Source organism: Mytilus galloprovincialis, chromosome 6 (genome assembly GCF_965363235.1).
Source record: "Mytilus galloprovincialis chromosome 6, xbMytGall1.hap1.1, whole genome shotgun sequence".
In the NCBI taxonomy this organism is placed as follows: domain Eukaryota; kingdom Metazoa; phylum Mollusca; class Bivalvia; order Mytilida; family Mytilidae; genus Mytilus; species Mytilus galloprovincialis.
In genome coordinates this window covers 72,398,210-72,414,746 of record NC_134843.1, presented here as the reverse complement: position 1 = coordinate 72,414,746, position 16,537 = coordinate 72,398,210, and positions in this window count along the sequence as shown.

The window sequence follows — 16,537 nt, the reverse complement described above, 5'->3', positions numbered from 1 at the left end:
CTTACAAATATAATCTTGAATTCTATCGTTATTCTATCTTATTTTGGGGAAATCTTTTTAGAAATTCAAATGTGACGTCAGAAAATGCGTTGATGACTTTGGCTAACTTGATGCGCTGGTTTAAATTGGTTCATGTAATATAGGTATTTTTTTTTCTGTAGTTAGTTATCACTTCAGTTTTATCATGTATATCTATTATATAGTCATTTTATAAAATTTACTGTTTTCAAAAGTATGAATTATTCTAAAAAAATAAGGATGTTCTTATCCAAGACAGAAAACCTTAGCCGTATTGGTCACAACTTTTTGGAACTTTTGGTCTTCAGCGCTCTTCAACTTTGTATTTGTTTTGGCTTCGAACTTTTTTCATCTGAGCGTCACTGGTTAGTCTTGTGTGCACGAAACGCACGTCTGGCGTATAAAATTTTTAACCTGCCTGATACCTTTTGTTAGCTATTATTCGTGTGGTTCTCTGTACTATATTTTCTCCTATTTATTTGTATTGTAATCCTGTCATGTAATCTTGTTATTTTAATGTTATATTTAACTTTACCATTAAAGCGGGTTCAACCCACCATTTTGTTCTTTCTTAAAATGTCCTGTACCGAGTCAGGAAAATGGCCATTGTTATATGATAGTTAATTTCTGTGTTTGTTACATTTTAATGTTGTGTTTCTGTTGTGTCGTAGTTTTCCTCTTGTATTTGATGCATTTCCCTCAGTTTTAGTTTGTTAACCGGATGTGGTTTTTTCCTCAATCAATTTATGAATTTCAAACAGCGGTATACTACTATTGCCTTTATTTACGAGTCTTATGTTGACAAAATGCGCACCTGACATATCAAATTATAATCCTTGTACTTTTGATAACTATTTACACATCTGGGTCTATGACACTGCTGGTGGACGTTTCGTCGCTTAAAGTAGCACAAGCCAAGTAGTCAGCACTTCGTTGTTGACATGAATATCAATTATATGGTCATTTTTATAAATTTCCTGTTTACACAACTAAGAATGTTTGGAAAAACTTAGGATGTTCTTATCCAAGGCATGTATTACCTTAGCCTTATTTGGCACAACTTTTTTGGAAGTTTGGGTCCTCAATGTTCTTCAACTTTGTACTTGTTTGGCTTTATAACTATAATGATTTGAGCATCACTGACGAGTCACTGATATAGACGAAACGCGCGTCTGGGGAATTTAATTTCAATCTTGTTACCTTTGCTAACTATAACCAGTTGATAAAAATATATACATTTTTTTTCTCAGTATAAATTGAATAATTTTATTTATCAATCATGCATTCAAATCGTGAAGTCAGCCAATATGTCCATTAAATAATCTATCAGATCACCGAAACAATTGTTATCATAACAATAAGCTACTACCAATTACAAGTTATATCCTCACATTATAAGAAATAATCTTTTGACAATTACACCTATGCGTGTGAACTATAATATAACTAAAAATGCTCTTTCTGTCCGGATCCGAATTATTGGTTCCTCATCTAAATAGAATATATAACAAAGGTTTAACTAAAGAGGGTACCAGATATTTGACTGAAATGATGTGGCTCGTTTACTTTTCATAAATTTTGACAAAACACTTAGCTTAATATGTTAAAAAAATATAAAAGAATAAATCAAAACTATTCGAGCCGCACAAATAACGGGAATAATTTCATCGAATATTTAATTGTTTATTAACAAACACTAATATTGATCATTGAGAAGTCGAATTTCTTTTAACGAATATTAGTTGAGTGAAACGTTCAGTTGATTTTTTAATGAGTTTAACTCCTATAGATGTGCTGTACGCCTTTTCTACAATCTCTCAATTTTAATGACTTTCGGTAAACGGTTTACGTTTACTAAATCATAATGGACATTGAAAAGTCTAAACAGGATTATCTCTAACACAGCCTGATCGAACCTGTGGCAGTGATAAACAACTTCCTTTCGGGGTTTACACGACAGGACTAATTCTGGATTATAATGAGACATACAGTGTTCTGTAAGGGCACATGCTAACCAAGGTTGGATAATATATTTCCACGTAAATGGTGTTTTCCAAATTGTGACGAATCCAGATGGTGCTGTTCCGAAATCGAACATACACGAGGTTTCATTTAGTAACTGAAATGTTTCTGATTTTGTGCGGTAAAAAGTTGTAGCTGTTCCTTTTTTTTCTTTATAAATTCTCAACAGAATGCCAACTTCTTTTACTTGTTTGAAAAACACGTCAAACGCCTCTTTCGTGCCAATAAATCTAACTGATGCATCGGCCCACATTACAAAGTTATGTTCTGTTAAGACTGTGTATATAACCAAAGTTTTCCAAGAATAATTTCTTAATACCCGAACAAACGATGGATATTTGTTGAATTGGAAAGTCCTAATTTCACAACTGCAAACGTTTTGTATTTCCTTTTTTTGGTAGTTCGTTAACCCAAGGTCATAAAATATTAGCTTTATTCCTGTGTATCGTGATAGAATGTTTTTCTTGAAAGTGTCGATCATAGCAAGGGATTCGCGGTAATGATTCGACGAAGCGGCTGTAACAATAACAGGAAAATTCTCGTTACCAATGACAACTGGCTTTTCAAAAAATTTGAATATATCTTTGAACTTTTTACTCATTTGGCGAACAACAGGATAATTCAAAACGGTTTGCATGTTATCATCCATTCTAGTGTGAAATTTTCTTTTGCAAGATCTGTTATTAATCGACAAAATATTTGATGCTTTGATTTCATTTTGCTTGATAATCTGTAGGTAATATTCCATCCAAAAACGACCACTCGATTGGTTAACTCTTCCAATGAGTCGTGGATGGTAACTCATTTCAGAAAAATTTATAATGCGCAATCTTTGAAATTGGTTCATCAAAACATAAAATAATACTAAACACAAAACTATTTGTACATATACTTTAAGAACTACTAGTAATCTGAATGTCGTCATAACTTTCGTAACATAAACAATATTGCGCCAAGAAAGAACTTGTGTTTGAAAGGTGAAACAAATAACTTCACCAGACGTGACACAGCAATTGTTTGAATGGGGGTTTGTGTGATACACTGAAAGAAATAAAAATAGCGAATTAAATAAGTGAACTATACGAATAAATATGAAATGAATGTATCAAATGTTTCACTTTGGTCAGATTAGGTGTTACTAACGACCTATACTAGTCAACAAAAGAAACGGTATACAAGTTTGAACTCCATTTTATCATAACATGTAATCAATAATTATCCAATAGAAAAAAATCATTCACATAGCAAACGCATATGATTAAAAGAATCTGACAAGTTGGAAATTTAAAGAAAGATACAGAGGTTTTGAACACGGGGGAAATTTATTTTGTAGAAAATGATGACAAAAGTCGGCACTTCATTTCGAATATGAGAGTTAAGTATAGTCAAATATCCGCAACATCGCAAAGGCATTCAACGTTTTAAGCAGACCGTATTCAAGTTTTAAATTTTAAGTTATAATATCGATTTTTGAAATAACTTAAAATTAAAAAACAAAACAACGCGTTTGTTGACTTTAATCAATGATTTTGATAAGAAACTAACACTCTTTAAAGACTAGACCTATTATGCAATTATTTACCTCAGTACAGTGTATCCAATTTCACTATATATGGAAAATACATTATCTTGTATCGTTTCTTTTGTTGACTAGGATCATATATTATAGTTAACATTGAGTCACTGATGGACTTATATCTAGAAATTGATTATGAGGGTCGGTTGAAAACAAAATAGTACGACAACAGTGATGATTTTAGCTTACCTATTGTGACCTTTTCATTTTTAAACCAATACATTCAAATGATGAAGTTGTTATCATCACAGCGTAAATATTACAGACGCCATCACGAGTTAATTGATCGTCATGGAAGATTTGTGATGAAGATGATATCAGATTTGTTCCTTATTTCGTAACTACACTCCCCTTCCCTTTTCACGAATATGATCTACCTGTTTAGACCATTAACCGGCTTTGTAACAGCATGAGCAACACGACGGGTGTCACATGTGGAGCAGGATCTGATTTCCCTTCAAGAGCACCTAAAATCACCCCGAATTTTTGACAGTGTCCGTATTGTTTGTGAACCCCTATTTGTAACATTTCGTTTACGCATCATTGTCAATATAATGGAAATTGATGCGACTGTCGCACAAGTGAGAGGTTTAGCGCTATGAAATGGGTTCAATACGTCATTTTCTACAATTGAAAATGCCTGTACCAAGTCAGGAATATGTTAGTTGTTGTCCATTCGTTTGATGTTGACATTTGATTAGGGACTTTCTGTTTTGAATTTTCCTCGGAGTTCAGTATGTTTGTGATTTGACTTTTTACACTTACATGTACACGACTAATACATGTAATAACGAAGTATTTCGGAAATAGTCATCTATCAAGCATGTAATTTGTTGATAATAGCAGGAATCTTACAATCAGGTTGTTTAAACTACCAACCTTAATATTGTGAACACATGGTGTTTTACCTCGCCACATCCTTTATTATGTGCCTGTACCAAGTCAAAAGCCTGTAATTCAGTGGTTTTCGTTTTGAATTTTCATCGAAGTTCAGTTTTTTTGTGATTTGACTGTTTATGTGTGACATATTTGTTATTCGTTCATTTATTTGTACATAAATTAGGCTGTTTTTTTCTCGTTTGAATTGTTGTACATGTATTATTTTGCTGCCTTTTATAGCTGACTATGCGGTATGGTCTTTCCTCATTGTAAAAGTCCGTACGGTGACTTATAGCTATTAATGTATGTGTCATTTGGTCTCCTGTCAAGAGTTGTCTCATTGTCAATCATACCACATCTTCTTTTTTGTATGTACGTAACAATTCAAAGGTAAAAACACAAAAATACTGAACTCCGAGGAAAATTCAAAAAGGAAAATCCAAAATCAAAAGGCAAAATCAAAAGTCCAAACACATCAAACGAATGGATAACAACTGTCATATTCCTGACTTGGTCAGCCGTTCATTTTATTTTTAAATAATTGTATACTGAAAACCGTCATTGTTTAAGAAATAATTCAGGGAGGGAGGGTTTAAATTTATACTGAATTTCCCAAGGGTCGGCCAATTATGCTTAATAGTTTACCATGTCTATAGCCAAAATGAGTTATAGTCTTTAGTATCTATGCTTATGTGTACTTTTATTTGTCTGTTTTCTCTTTTTCATTTATAGCCAAGGCAGTTTATTTTTTATCTATGAGTTTGACTGTCCCTCTGTTATCTTTCGCCCCTCTTTTATGGTTATTCCAATAGGACAAATACGGCATTTTGTTTTTAATCGGAACGCTCTAGGAGAAGGCAAATATTTGCGGTTTGCTTAAATAAACACAAATTACTGTATTGACGTAAACAGACAAAAGGACAGAGCGAACTGAACTGATCTAGCGACATGCTTTTCTGAGTCGACCATATAATGCGTGGTTCGGCTGTGCTGGTTTTTGTGTGCTGACACAGGTTGTTTTACGTCCGTTTTTATTCTGTGTTGACATGTATATCAATTATATAGTCATTTTTATAAATTTACTGCTTGCAAAAGTATGAATTATTCTAAATACTAAGAATGTCTTAATCCAGGCAGATAACCTTAGCCGTATATGGCACAACTTTTTGGAATTTTTGGTCATTACTGCTCTTCATCTTTGTTTGGCTTTATTTACTATTTTGAAATGAGTGCACTGGTAAGTCTTATGTAGACGAAACAAGCGTCTGTTGTATTAAATTATAAGCCTGGTACCTTTAATAACTGCTAGCATGTCGTAATGTTCTATTGTATTCAATTTGTTAATTTGTGTATTTCTAAATACTGAATGTTTTTTTTTTTTCATTCATTTGTATTGTAGTCCTGTCATTCAATGTTGTCATTTAAGTGTTTTTTAACATTTAGCATGAAATCGGGAGGTTTAGCTAGCCACAAAACCAGGTTCAACCGAACATTTTTGTCTGAAAAATGTACTGTATCAAGCACGAAAATGGCAATTGTTATCTTATAGTTCGTTTCTGTGTGTGTTGCATTGTCGTTTGGTTTTTGTTGCACTTTAGTAATCCTGTTGTTTCGTTGTTTTCCTCTTAAATTTTGTGTGTTTCACTCAATTTCAGTTTGTAACCAGGATTTGTTTTCTCTAAATATATTTATGACTTTCGAACAGGGTATACTACTGTTGCCTTTTTTTTAAATTATTAACAATAAGGTGTTTAGATAGATTTGGAATTTAAAAGATATAAATCTTACTTAAAATGCCCCCCACAAAAACCGTAAAATTATGCGCACTCAAAAATGCAAAATTCAAGAATGAATAAAAAATTACCAAATACATCAACTACTTACTATTTTTGCAAACTGTTTTTGATTACTTTAATGGTAAGAAGAAATTTCGTCTTTTTAAGATACTACTAAATTAGAAACTTAAAACTAGATTGCCGATATTCCACGACATCAATGTCTTTACTCAGATTTTAGAAGAAGTACATAGAGGTGAGTTTAATTTAAGAAAGTTACATTATTCGATACAAAATAAAACAATTTGAGTATTAAGATCATTTAAAGATATTTTTTAATATGACGTATGCCTAAAAATAGTACTTATGGCAGGAAGTTTTTTTGGAAGAAATTTATTCGATCAAACGAGTTACTTCCGAGCTGAAGAAGTTTTGTGATATGTTTCAAACATCTATAATCTTATTGCTAATTAAGTAATCATGTAGTAATCGACAACGTTGGGACAAAGCTTAAGGTTTTGATTGGTTCTTTATAACTTATTTTCAAGTGTTAACGAATTTCTCCGCTAGATCAATATCTAAATTATCCGAGATCGTTTCTACGTCCAAAAGTAAATAAATAAAGAATTAAAAACCAATTTTTCAGAGAACAATTGAAGGTCTTCCACCAAAAACAATGTATTTTAATATGTTAGGTTAGTTGTAAAATTAAGTATAAAATGTCATTTCAATCGTCAAATGATAGCTTATTGTACACTGATTCCAAAAATATATGGTTTCTATACAATATTTTTTAAATATGAGAGATAATTTGTTACGTCGGGTTTGAAAAAATATTACTTCCGATAATATTTGAATATTTACTTGACACTGATTTCAAAAAGATTTGGTTCTATATACTTTTATATTGATAAAGTACAAAAAGAAGCTACTTCCGGTTTACACAAGGTCACTTCCGGTTGTTTTTTTAAGGTTAAATGGTTTGATACCTTTTGCCAAAAGTCTCATGGCTTTATCATGTATACATATGAGGTAAAAGCAAAGGTCAAAATCTAGAACGTCAAATTAAGGTATGACCTTGAGATCAATTTCAAGTTCATAAACCAAGGACCTCAAATCTAAAGACCATAGGTCTTAATTATATTTTGTTAATGATTTATATCACCATACGCGTATTTTCAAATACAAGAGGGGAGAGAACTCCCTTTTACGTTCATCGTACCCTTGCAATCAAAATTTACGTGTAACGACATGTCACAACTCACAATTTAGTAGTGTTGATATCTTATACGGTTATTGGGAATAAGTGAAAATAAGTCAAATTCAAAAATTAGAATATGACCTTGACCTTTGACCTAATGTTCATTTTTTTTTTAATAAGGACCTCAAATCAAAAGATGCTAGGTCTCGTTCACTTATGGTTTACAAGGTAGAAATGCATATCACTTATATCAAATGCATTAGGGGAAATAACTCTCATATGCAGCGTTCATATTGCTTCGGTCAAAATAGGACAAATCATGCGAAGGAGATAAAGAGCAATTTTATAAAATAAATTTGTCATAATCTTTTACGGTTACGAATGAGTAGTGGACACAAGGAAAACAGTGTGTGGGGAGATAACTCCTACAAAGAAAAGATTTCGGTTACGCAGGGTAAATTTCAAAAGCGCATAAATTGTTCGATGTCATATACCAAATATCTAAGCGACATATTGCGAAACAAATATTTATCGCAAAAACAAAATTAGGTGGAAGAAAAAAAAAATAAATTAAAAACCAATTGTTCAGGGAACAATTGAAAGTCTTTCCACATCAAAGACATTTTGATAAAAAGATAGTTTCTTCATACTAATGCGATAAATAATGGTTTAATTATATTTTTGAGTGATGTAAGGGAGATATTATGCTACTTCCGGTGAAATGAATGTCACTTCTGGTCTCATATGATAGCTTCTTTTACACTGATTGGAACAATATATAGTTTCTATCTACTTTTGTATGTAGAATGGGAGATAATTGGCGACTTCCGGTTTGTTGGAAGTCATTTTTAGTCTTTAGTAATCAGTTCATGTATCTATATGACAAAATATATGGATTCTGAGTACGCGGGTAGTTTAATGCTGTATTTTCCGAAAAATGAAAAAAGGATACTTTAATTTCAACTTTTAATAAAAAGACTTATTGACTCATTTATAGTGTAATTTGTTATATTTTTTAGTTTTGCCAGTATGTTGACAATATGAATTTTCGTTTTCAAAAAAAACCATTCTCAAATTATCACGTGGTTATCACGTGACACTCAAAATCTATTTATAAACGTGAAAACAGTAAACTCAAAAGTGCTAGCGTGTAGACAGTCTTGTTTTTCTAATTTTTGTTATCTGCGGATAGCTTATGTACCAAAGTAATAGAAAAGTGCTACTCGCCTCCTTTGAATAAAAGGTTTATTAAATAAACTCAGATTTTCGACTGAATTGCCCCCAAAATACTATGACCTTCAGATATTACAACGTCTGATACTTAAACGGTGTAAACAACATGAACCGAGTAGCAGTTTTCGTAAAATATTAATATTCAGCTTTCTGTACGTTAACTTGACTCGAAAATTCATCATTTCTACACGCTAGCACTTTTGAGTCAAAGTTAACGTGTTTCACAAGTTTTCGGGTCCCACATTGTCTACAAACGCACAAGTGACTTTCAAAGAGAAGTATATAATTCTGTAAACAGAAATAAAAATTTCAATCATCGGGAATTTGTTGCTGATCTCTATTTAAATGTACTTCTTGTTGCATCTTCTCCATAATCAATTGATTTAACAAAAGAAACAAACTATTTAAATAGATATTTTACTCGGAGAATAGATCAGAATGATTATAATTACACATTGGCTTCGGTTATGAAACCCCATTTCTTTCTGTTTGGTATTTTTTTTTTTGAAAAAAAATTATGTATTGAATTTTTCTACGGACACTGTAGCTTTATCTACCAATAAAACATGACCTCGGTGTATTCGCACAACAGTGTGGAAAGTGTTGTTAAACACAATTCAATAAACCAGATAATTCTTTGAATAGTGTTTTCTATTTTGTAAGATGAGGTGCCTCTCGTGTTTGGGTTTTGCCTCTTGTAACAGTGTAAACTGTCAGAGTGTACAATAAAATCTTGAATCTTGCTCATTCTTTATAAATCATACAGAGCCATACACTGTTCATCATTCGGTCGTTGGTCACAGTGGCAATCATGCACACCATATATATTAATGACAGCTTTGAATATATATATTCAATTTCCTGCTTATTTTTTCTCTCAATAAATTTAATTACCACATACTTATATGAAACATATTTTAAGAAAAATAGATGCTGATTTCATAAAAAAAAACTTATGATGGTGACAGTAAGTATCGGACTATTAAATCAATTTATACTAAATATGATAGTCCAAGAGCAAATGAAAATTTAATTATATTTCAAATCCTGCAACATTTTTTTCACACATACCCTTACACCATGTTCACATTCAATGAACATTCTGTGTCACATTCAAGCACACTTAAAACTCCAGAATATGTATTTATTCAGACCCCCATCCTAAATCTTTATAAATTAGAAAAATCATGAACTGGGACAACTGTTTTGATTATCTATATTTTATTTATATCAATATAATATATATTGAAATGCTAACCATCAATGAGGTGTTTATTTTTAAGGATAAACAGCATAAAACTAGCAGACATCAGTTTAAACCATGTTGAACTGAATGAGAAAAGTTATAATATTGATCATCATTTTAAGCTTCATGGAATTACATAATTAAATTAATAATGATAATTGCTGCTATTACTTGGTACTTTCTGAAAAGAGGGAGTGAATGTTTTTGTAAGGGAATATATGATCAGTGTCTGACAGAAAACACTACTGGGCAATCTCAAAGTTGTTTCATTTAACCCAAGTAATTTAAAATACACATTTCTCTGATTGATTGATTTGAAATGTGTATTAAATGCAGCAAAACTGACTTATTTTACTTCATGTGGTATGATTTTCAATGTGTTACAACTTGACCATCATAACCAAATTACATAGATTTTTTTTGTTTTTGTTATAAAACATGTTTCACAATCATTGAAATTAGGGAATGGGTGATCCTATTGATGAATCTATTTACTAATTTGTATGTGAAAACATTTCATCATTCCTGACACTTTTGCTTTTGTTTCACATTTATATTAATAAACAATATTAATAATTTTGATTTAATATTACATTGGCACAGCTAAATATACTTTATCAGACGGATGAAATCACAATTTGTACACCGTGACACATTTATGAAGTAAAAATTCTGTGAAACATCCTCTTTTCAGTGATCACAATTAGGACACAATATTACATATCATATGTATTCCACTTTCTTATAAAATTTTTCCTTTGTTTGATCATGAACTAACACATGTTCCAGAATCATTGCAGTTTTTTATTCATTCATTTCAACATATTTCCTTTTGTTGAACCTGCTTTTCCATACAGTAAATTTGTTTCTCACTTTTTTTAATACAATTAGCTTCTAATTTGTATTCCTTTCAGCACATTTAAAACAGTCTATATTCCATTCATTTTGTCACACATGTGTATAAGTAAAGAGTTGCCTTTTCAGGAAAATTAATTTTCTCTTTATATCTCATGTACAGGAATCTGATATGAAAATAATATCCTTGTTTTGTTTGGCTTTGGGTTTCATTTGTTGATCTTTAGAATGAAAAGTGCAGTCCTTGTGTCTTATTCATTTTATCAAATGTGCTATTGTATTTGAAAAAGCCATTGTTTCTAATTCATCTTAAAATCATGCAAAAAAATAATATTATTATATACAATATAATTAATTTATAAGCCCCATTGCTATATACATATATGCATAATATCTATTACTTCAATCATTGTACTTTATTTATATGCTCTTTATGTGCCCTGTTATTAATATTTTGAACATAAAAAATATCTTATTCTTATTCTGATACAAAAAGAGAACTTCAGTATAATCAAATTTGAGTAAACTTAATAGCCTATAAGCAGTGGTTGGTAAAACCAATAGTAAACTTACATATTTGTAATAAAATAATTGCCATGTTTGTTAACGTTCTTAACAAATAGATTAATCTAAACTCATAAGCAATTAATCTTTAAAATAGCTTTCATATCACTTCATGTGACTATAAAATAAGTGTCAGTAACAATAATAATAATATAATATTTGAATGCTTACATGATAATGCAGACTTCCTACATGTCAAGTCACTTGAAGCAGTAGAAAACCCCAGTGAATAAAAATTCTACAAAAGACAAATATAAAATTGCATAATCAGAACTTTAAAAAGCAATAAACACTCCAAAAGTTTTATAAAACATGTAGGAAATAGGCAATGAAGGAGATACTGTTTAAAAAATTAATTTGTATGATATTGAAAAAATGACATCAATGTAGATTGACAACTTTTAAAGTAAATTTAATAATCACTTATTTGAATTATAACATTTTAATAGTTATCAAGCAAATCCTATAAGTAATCAATAGTCTTTATGTCAATTGAATGAAAGTGGTGATTAATTTAAAATTTCCATGTCTATTACTAAAAATTAAATTGGATAATATATTAACTGAGTTGAGCAAATTCTCTCATTTTGTAAAATCAAAGTAGCCTGTTAACTAAAATATGACTTAATAGTACATTTTATTGTATCATACATGCATTTATAAATTCTTTGTCTTTGTGTGACTGATATTTTTTCATAAACTTAGAAAATGACAATGGATATAATACTATTTGTGAAACAAATTCAAGTTTTATATTCATAAAACTCATGCTCAAATCACAATGAAAAAAAAATAATTCTGAATTGAAACAATGTCATTCTCTGTTTAACATCAACACTGTTCATTTGTGTGGGTGGTGTATAAAAGTACAAAAAAAATGATTAAGCCTAAGGAGAGGTAGACTGGGTGGATATAATAATATAGGGGTGCACCGCTTACTACCTAAGTTATGGAGCTATGTATACATAAATGAATAGTTTTAATTTATTGCATACACTAAACCAAAGGAGAATTAAGGGGGGCATTATTATGTAACAATTAGCTTTGAAAAAAATCAAGTCTAATATAACTAATATTATAACAATTTTTCTCCGAGCATTGTTTCCATTTAGCTAACTTTATTGATTCATTGATGGGGGGTATTATTATGTAACAATAAGCTTGGGAAAAAAATCATAAGATCAACGGTTTTCGTCGTCCTTTATCGAAATAAATGAAGAATTAAGAATGTTTTGATTCACTTCAACAAATTCAATAAGAAGAAATGGGTGCCGGTAATAAAGAGTTACAATTTACAACGTATTTACCTCAAAATGTATGCAACATCCACCTTTCCATTGTGATTTCTATTTGCCGACTTCTGTGACAAGGTGCTCAACAGCTGATGATAATGAGTGTGACGTGACAAGCTAAACATTGACGTTGATGAATCTTAGTTTTTGGCGATTTTCTTACTTAAAACTGTAAGTGTTCAAGGGAACAATGGTCATGGATGAAGATATTGTTAAGGTCGCAATGCTGTTGTCGAAAAACAACAAGTTGATAAATCTTTGACCTCGGTGTAGCCAAAAAATTACCACTCCATAGCAAATTCTCCCAACGTCCGATTTAGCCAATCAAAATTCGTATAGTTTCAAAAATGACGTAATAGATGAGATTTGGATGCAATCACTAAAAATCGATTTGAAACCGCATTAACCTACCCGCGTAATTTTATATGTTAAAATTGCAAAAAAGGCTACTTCCGGTTTTCTCAAGGTCACTTCCGGTAGTCATTGTTCAAGGTCATTTGTCACCTAACCTTTGATACAAGGTTAAGTGCCTTTATAATGAACTTACTTGAAGTTATAATCAAATAATCTCATATCAAGACATTTCAGGGGCACTAACTCCTATAAGATGCCATTAAATTGTATCAGACTTAATGTAGAACATCTTCATTACAATAAAGCAGACATTTTGCACTTGTTGTTTTATATGTATCTTTCAAAGTGTCAGAGAAAATGCAAAAACAAGTCAAAGTCACATTTTAGAACTTGACTTTGACCTTTGAACTTGACCTCATTTTGTTAGTTAGGACCTAGGGGTCTCAAATGAAAAGATTCTAGGGTTATACGATTAACGGTTGATGAGTTTAAAAAACATACTGATAAATTTGTTTTGGTAGAGGTAGATAACTCCTATAAAATTTCATCGAATCGCTTCGATCCAAATTAGTCAAAAATTCCTGAGCATGTAACGAACAATTTGTAAAAAGAATTTTGTTGATATCTTCATTTGTTACGAAGGAGATGCACACATTTGATAAACAGTGAATAGGGAGATAACTCTTACAAATAAAATTGTACGTCTTAGCAGGGTGAAATTTAAAAGCGCATAATCTGTACGATACAATATAAGAAATATCTAAGCGAAACAAAAATTTCAAAATGTGGCGGCAAAAAAAAAAATAATAATCAGAAGAAATACAATAGGGCTTTCCACAGATATATCCCGATTTCCCGCGTGGGTCTAACAAATCGGATAGGTGGTATATATCAACATTCCGAAATGAAAAAAAAAAAAGTTGACGTTATATCACATAACTCAATTAAAAAAACACATTTGAATAAACAGACTCATTCAAAGAACGATCAGTGCTCTAAAAAGATAAATCTACTATTTTCTAATTTCAAAACAAAACAATGTTCAAAAGAATATATGATTATATTACCTGACTTTTCTCCGAGACACTTAAAGCGCTGAAATACAATAGTAATATGAGGAGCAACTGTATGAAAGGGATAACTAAAACTTTGTATAAGTTGTGATAATATTTTCCCAATAAACGATTAATAGATATGTTTAAAATAAAACTAAATGTATACATTACGCAAGCTGACTGATCAGTTTTACGTAATGACAGCTGTTTTCAACAGATTGAACATTAGAGATACTTGTAAAATATTTTGCAAAAATCAACTAAGAGGGTCTTTTATAACTATGAACATGTCGTAATGATTGTAGTCCTGTAATTCGATGTTGTCATTTTAGTGTTATAGTTAGCATATTAAGCATGAAAGCGAAAGGTTTGGCTAGCCAAAAAAACAGGTTCATCCGAACATTTTTTTCTGAAAAATGTACTGTACCAAGCCAGAAAATGGCAATTGTTATTTTATAGTTCGTTTTTGTGTGTGTTGCATTGTCGTTTGGTTTTTGTTGCACTTTAGTATTTCTGTTGTTTCGTTGTTTTCCTCTTATATTTGGTGTGTTTCCCTCAATTTTAGTTTGCAACCCGGATTTGTTTTCTCTCACTATGTTTATAACTTTCGAACAGCGGAATACTACTGTTGCCTTTTTTTTTTTAACTATAAGCAATGAGGTGTTTAGATTGATTTGGAATTTAAAAGATAATCTTACTTAAAATGCCCACCAAAAAAAAAAGTAAAATTATGCGCACTCAAAAATGCAAAATTCATGATTGAATCAAAAATTACCAAATACATCAACTCCTTACTTATTTTTGCAAACTGTTTTTGATCACTTTAATGGTAAGAAGAAATTTCGTCTCTGAAAGATACCACTAAGTTATAAACTTAAAACTAGATTGCCGATATTCCACGACATCAACGTCTTTACTCAGATTTTAGAAGAAGTACATAGAGGTGAGTTTAATTTAAGAAAGCCACATTATTCGATATAAAACAAACCAGTTTGAGTATTAAGTTCATTTAAAGATATTTTTTTAATATGACGTATGCCTAAAAATAGTACTTATGGCAGAAAGTTTTTTTGGAAGAAATTTATTCGATCAAACGAGTTACTTCCGAGCTGAAGAAGTTTTGTGATATGTTTCAAACTTCTATAATCTTATTGCTAATTAAGTAATCGTGTAGTAATCGGCAACGTTTGGACAAAAGCTTAAGGTTTTTATTGGTACTTTATAACTTATTTTCAAGTGTTAACGAATTTCTACGCTAGATCAATATCTAAATTATCCGAAATCGTTTCTACGTTCAAAAGTAAATAAATAAACAATTATAGGACCAAAACGGTAAATATTGGGAGGACAGACATATCCTGATATCCCGCGTGGGTCTAACAAATCGGATAGGTGGTATATATCAACATTCCGAAATGAAAAAAAAGGTTGACGTTCCATCACATAATTCAATTAAAAAGACACCTTTGACAAGACAGAATCATTCAAAGGACGATTGGTGATCTAAAAAGATAAATCTACTATTTTCTAATTTCAAAAACAAAACAATGTTCAAAGGAATATATGATTATATTACCTGACTTTTCTCCGAGACACTCAAAGCGCTGAAATACAATAGTAATATGACTAAAACTAAATGTATCCATTACGCAAGCTGACTAATCAGTTTTAAGAAATAACAGCTGTTTACAACAGATTGAACATTAAAGATACTTGCAAAGCAAAAATCAACTTAGAGGGTCTTTACCTATTATGTCTGTTTGTTTTGTTTACATATCGTTGTCAATATAATGGAAGTTGATGCGACTGTCATACAATTGCTAGGTTTAGCTAGCTATAACATCAGCACGGTAGTTATAGTGTCCGGCCAGGGTCGTTGTTTTTCGAGTGATTTGATCGGGCTTTTTCGAGTGTGACCACTTTTTTTCGAGTGAATATGATCAAAAATGTAAACAAACAGACTTCCGTTCTGACAAGACCTGATATAGAAGCTTGAGTCTAATATACAAGGTTATACAAGGTATGTTAATATTTGAGATAAAAAGATATTATCATTCTGATATTGTTTTTCGTTAAAAAAGTTAAATTTAGCCTTACAATGCTTTTATTCTAAAATGCAGAATATTGCCATTTTCATACGCATACCAATGTAAATGTCGACGGAAATGCATACATGGAATCCATATATCCTTAGATATAGAGACACTTTACAAAAATTATTGTTATTGCATTGAAAACGACATTTTGAGACTAAATTCATTTCTTTATGTCCGGACTTTTTCGAGAGCAGTCCGGGCTTTTTCGAGTGCATCCTTGTTTTATCGAGTGATTATGCACATTTCTTATAGCTAAAAACGTTATGTGTTGGTGTACTAGGCCCATGGTGTATTAATACTTGCAATTTATAAACAAGTATCGTTCATTCTTTTTCTCACATCTTATAAATTGCATGTACAGTATATATTCG